Source organism: Mercenaria mercenaria, chromosome 1 (assembly GCF_021730395.1).
Source record: "Mercenaria mercenaria strain notata chromosome 1, MADL_Memer_1, whole genome shotgun sequence".
NCBI classification, from domain to species: domain Eukaryota; kingdom Metazoa; phylum Mollusca; class Bivalvia; order Venerida; family Veneridae; genus Mercenaria; species Mercenaria mercenaria.
Genome location: NC_069361.1, coordinates 18,701,035 through 18,707,034, shown reverse-complemented (window position 1 = coordinate 18,707,034; position 6,000 = coordinate 18,701,035). Strand labels below are relative to the sequence as shown.

Sequence of the window (6,000 nt, the reverse complement as noted above, 5' to 3'; positions counted from 1 at the left end):
ATTTCTACACAATTCTTTAAACATACATAGCTCCATATATCTAAAAATTACTCATTCTCAGAAGCAAATTTACAAAATTAAAAATAACACGCTAATTTTTATTACCATAGCAACGTTAGGTAAACGTGAGCGGGGCAACTAAATGTATAAATAATTGCAGAAAGTCTATGTCGTAATGTCGGACACAATACAAATGTCATATTTTCTCAAAATATTCCCTATATTAGCTATTAGTTATGATCCACATAATAAGATATGTGCAACGTTCTTTAGGAAGCATAAAACACAACCAAGCAACATAAAGAGCAGACTTTGTTTGATAGAGTGTGTTCATGAGAGGTAACAGTGAAATGAGCAACATTCCTAACGCCCCTTAGCACCGGCTTGAGCGGTGTTCTATTATCTATTTAAACATTGAATGGATTCTATGATCCCAAAGAACCAGAAAATATCACACCGTAGTGTCCAAGTACGGGAGAACCTTTTACAGCCGCCACACAGCAATTAAAGGCTGCTGTTGTGATAGTTAATAAAGTAAACCAAGTTTGCCCAAGTGTGCCAAGTTTGAAGTCAATACCTTGGATAATTATTAAGTTATGCTCCGGCCACGAAATATGACGTACAGACATGACCTTTGAGTTTCATTCGTTACCTTGACCTCTAACTTACTGAACAGTTTAATGCGCTCTACACAATGTATTGACAATACTCCGAATATGTATCAGGTCATGCTACAGACATGAAGTATGACGAACGGACGGACGGACAGATGGGCGGACAAACGGACAGAGAGACGACAGACGGATGGAAGGATATAATTGCAACTATTTGCCCACAACCATGCAGTATTTTGGGAAGCAAAAGAAATGATAACTTCTTTCAGTTCGATTTTACTGTTGCTTTACAACAATACAAATTTAATATTTACAGAGGCAGTAGTAGTAGGTTCGCCTCTGGCGGTATTCGAACGCATGACCTCTGGGTCCGTATTTCAGTGTTTTTACCCTGGACTATTTTTCTGGGATCACGAACTTAACGACACAAGGCGTCTTCTGTAAGGCCAATATGGAAACTGACAGAAACTCCATAGCGTGTGATGTGTTCAATTTGAGATGGAAAAAACGCTGTGTGCTGAAAGCAACATTATTTCAAGGTGCTGTCTTGACTTAAGGGAAGTTGTATTAGCAAAAATATTCAAGTGTTTATATTTTACGTATTCCTTTTATAAAGAGTAGTACACATTTTAAAAAGACCACCATAATTTTCTGGCTCTCGGAAAATAGGAACGAACTTTCTGGACACCTTTATAATTTGTATTTGCATCAAAATGCCATAACTGTTCTTTTTATTCTTTTTATTAAATGTATCAAATACAACAGAAAATGATACCAGCTTACGTTCTTCATGTTTTTTGCCAATAGAATCAACATCCATACAAGTCATTCATTGATTTATGGGTTTTAAACGTCACGACAGGAAGACCAGATGGAAACATGATATGACAAATCTATATAAATATAATGTATGTTCATAAAACTGTGACCGAGAAATAAAGAACTTACATTACTTTGAAGTTTCGGATCGACGAAGTTGTTGTCAATTTAGCTAGCACCACTATCCGAAGAATAGTGGGACTATTGTACACACCCGGGTACCAGCGTCGATGCCAACTTCGACGTCGGAATCATGCCTAGGTTAATGTTTTGCTTACAAACTTGTGTACGTTCATATCTCAGTAATCATTGCATGTATTGGATTGAAACTTTACCTAAGCTTTACGGTCATCAGATCTACTGAAATAACCAAGTTAGATAATTATTGGTTGAATTCAATTCAAATAATGCCCCTTTTTCAACATGGAAAATTCATTTTCGTGCCACTAACTATGAACCTCTTTCACAGTAAAAATCACATCTATTGGATTGAAATTTCACACACTGCCTCTTAGTTCTCAGGCCTGTGGCATGACCACATAAATTACTCTTGGACAAATTCAATTCAAATTATGGACCGTGTTTCAACTTAGGACATTTGGTTAAAGTTTTGCATTTAAAATCAAAGTTCTATCTTAGACCCCTATTGTTTAATGTATTTATAAATGACATGTCTTATTTTATTAGAAGTCATATCTACTTTGAGTGGCTCTGCAAGTGCATTACATTGCTGTGTGTGCGTTAGAGGGCATGCTCCACTGACCTGCTGTTCTCGGACAGAATGAATATTTCAAGGAATCTTTAGATGTGATAATGTGTCTGAAACTATATATGTTACCATGTCTATGCCTTGACCTTGAATCAGCGGGTATTAACAAATTGTTTTCCGGTTATATGGCTACCAGATGTTGAACTATCTTAAATACATTTATATTAAGCGAGTTCTAGTTCTTAATCTATATAATGGTGACCAATTTGAATTACTTAACATATCTGAAACTGAACTTATGATAGCGATTAATAGCGACAAATCTAGCAGCTCCTCTCTGATTTTTTTCGATTTGATTTATATGGCTAAAGGGCTTATCCTTCCGAGTTTAAATAAATCTCATCTTACCTTATCTTCTCCACCCTGGCATCATCATCATCATCATCATCATCATCATCTCAAGTAATTGCCTCACTCTACAAGAGCATACTCGCAATTTCCCAGAGGCACAGAACATACTAAACACAGCCCTATAGCCATATAAATCAAATCGAAAAAGATCAGAGAGGTATGACATATTGAAGGACGATGGACCAATCATATAGTTTACGTTTATGCATTGATTGTGTATGCATTTAATGTTGGGCGGGTGATGCGCCTGTGGAAAGGCCGTACAGCTCACAAAGCCAACATTCATGTATTATACATGCTGCAGCTGTACCAATGTTTATACTATCCGGCTTAATCCTTTGTTCGCTTCATTTGGTATGTAAAGCAAAATATAAAGCATATATATCTTATATAATCTGCATTTTTTAGATGCTTAAAAATTCGTGTTGTTATATTTTCTGGTCCTTTGGGATCATGGAGTCCATTCAATACCTTTGTAATATAGAGGTCCGCTTAAGCCGGTGCTGCGGGGGGTTGGTGGGGGCGGGGGAGTTGCATTTCCATTACCTCTCATAAACAGACTCAGTCAAACCGAGTCTGCTATAATTCTGCTTGTTGGCATTTTATGCTTCCAAATGATCTTTTTACAGATTTTATTAACTTTATCTGCTTGTCAGTGTACTCCAGATGGTCAGACACTTGTGCTGTTTGTGTTTTTTTTATTTGTCATAGAGAAGTCTGTTGTCAACTGGACGAGTAGACTGGTTGAACAGACTGGCCAGGTGACTTTTGATTATGTGTTTCAAAGTTTGGTTTGTTATGTTCTTTTATTTCCATAAGGGGCATTTTCTGATCATGTTAAAACTATAAATATGTCTCATTTAGTAATATGTCAATCAATGTCTATCTTTAAAAAGCGTATTATAGTATCCAACTATTTATTATAATTTTTATTTATTAGTATTATTTCTTATGCTTTCATGAAAATTTATTGTATTTCATCAGTAGTTGTCTTAAGCATATGTACACATTTAGTAGTTTTTGTAGTTTAATCTAAATATCGTTTGTTTTTACTTAACATATATGTTTTAAGCATGCTTAAACACATTACTATGCCTTCCTTTTTAGCTGCAATATATTTTTAATCTATGTTTTATATTTGCTTTTCGGATAATAGTTAACTAGCTACTAGTAATTTTTCGACGTTCGCAGAGAACCAGTCTACACACAGTTCTATGTATCTATCTATCTGTCCCGTCCCGTCCCGTCCCGACGGAGCATCCTTCCGTCCGTCCGTCCGTCTGCCTGTTGAGTATAACGTGCAAGTGCGCGTCTGTGCAAGATAATTATAAGAAGAAATGTATAGGATGGAATAAAAGGTTTCTTACTATATTCGTGAAATGTTGAAATCAAATATGACAGTGATGTTAAAAAGTAAAGTAAAATTAAAGGAGATTAAAACAACATTTTTACATTAGATCTTATATCAATGTTTGGTCACACCCTGTCTGAATTTTTCCAGGTAAAGGACCTGAACCTCTTCGGTCAGAAGAGAGTTCCATAGAATTATAGTGGCTAAAAACATATTTCTTTGACATAGAATTTCATTATTTTTTAGATTTTTCTACATATATTTTCTATCAGTTTATGCAAAGGAAAAAGTTCGGTTATGCTTTATTGTAATTATCAAGTTATTTTCTAAAGTCGAAAACATGACAAACGACTCGGTAAATTACGGCATTTGGATAAGAATTTAGACCTGACACGCACCTGCTTATTAATGGTAAGGCAGTGGTTTTTGACAGTTACCACAACAACGTTTACAAAATGGCTGAAATGTAGCAAGTATTTTCTTTCGGTTCAAAGAAACAAATAAATCTTTTGCGTAAGTCCAATATTTTTAAGAAAACCTTTTCTGTGACACATAATATTACACTTTCATCAGTGCAGCAGTTTTGAGGCGATGGAGATTGATAATGCAGATAATGGGGAATCTGGAAAGACACATGAAAATGTTTTTAAAAATGGATTATGCCTTTATGGATTATTTTGATTCACTTGAACTAGTATAAAGATCGATTAATTAATATTTTAATTTAAAACTACATGATTCAATTGTTGTTGTTTCTTGTTGTTCATCTAATGCAGTGCTTGTCAAAACTTCTTGCTGAATTTTTCTTGGCTACTTTTTGAAGTTAAAATTTCTTTTAGTCCAACAAATTTGACGCGATCCTAGGAAATATTGAGATAACTTTTGCATATGGACAATATCCCCACTCGTGTGAAACACTTGAAAGACCAAAATAGTGGATGCAATTTCCGATGAAATTTTCATCGCTGCTGACGCTTTACATGCTATAGGTTTAGAAATGCTGATTATGTCACGCATTGGCTATGAATTCAAATAAAACTTAGGATTCAATTCCTCATTGCTTCATGTAAGAATTATCAAATGATATCCTAAATTACAAATTTTCTGGTGATTTAAACCTATGTATGTACTGTACATGATTAACGTTTACCATGTCGAGTCTGCACGTCAATATGCCCAAGCGATAAAACCAATAACTACATGACTGCATGTGTACTGAGATTTGTCCTCCATTATTTTGGTCATTCAAAGTTTTGACGTTTAGATTGCCCCGTCACAAATATAAAACAATCTGAGCATTGAATTATTTTGACTACTTTTTCAGTGGCAGAATTTTCTGTGGTTTGGTATATGCACTTGTTATCCATTGATACATCAGACACTTTAATAACTACAAAATATTTTGAAAATAAGCATTTATATGATTACTATATATCCGTTTTGAAAAAAAACAAAACAGAACATATATATTATTAATTATGGAATGATGTTGTCCGTCCATTTGTCAACATGTTTGGTTTCCAGACAATAAGTCAAAAAGTATAACAACTGTATAGCTTCCAGACTTAACACGATGACTAAGCACTATACCTGAGGAGGATCTCATTTGTTTTTGGGATGAACAGGTCTTCATGACCCGTAGACTGAAAATGGTTTCCAGACTCTGTTTTCAAAAGTCATAAAGTATAATAGCTACAGTTTTCAGACATCACATACTAGAGGATTATCCCTATTGATTTTGGGGTTAGTAGCTGAAAGGTCAAGGTAACAGAAACCTGATTTTTTTTTTTTTCATTTCTGGGGCTCTAAATCACCAAGTACAATAGCTACAGCTTTCAAATTTTACGTAAAGACAGGAGGGTCCCTATTGTCTTTGGGGTCACTAGGTAAAAAGTCAAGGAGACTGAAAATTATTTTCGGGCTGTAAGTCTTAAAGTACTAAAGCTATGGCTTTCGAACTCGAGATCTACACAATGACTTAAGTTCCACTAATGGAAAATTCCTATCAATGTTGGAGTCTGAGTGGCACACTTAGGTACCCTCCCCACTCCCATGTATTTTCTTTTTTATTTTCAGCTAGCCTAAGTTTCTACATA

The 6,000-nt window shown here is 35.0% G+C and overlaps 1 protein-coding gene across 1 annotated transcript in view; it reads left to right on the top strand.

The window, feature by feature from the left end:
• The first annotated feature begins 4,317 nt into the window (after positions 1-4,317).
• Positions 4,318-6,000, top strand: part of LOC123524181 (cilia- and flagella-associated protein 61-like) — a 54,089-nt gene continuing 52,406 nt past the window's right edge. Inside the window, exon 1 of the mRNA XM_053541272.1 lies at positions 4,318-4,417. The gene's annotated coding sequence lies outside the window, so the exon portion shown is untranslated. The remainder of the gene's footprint in view (positions 4,418-6,000) is intronic.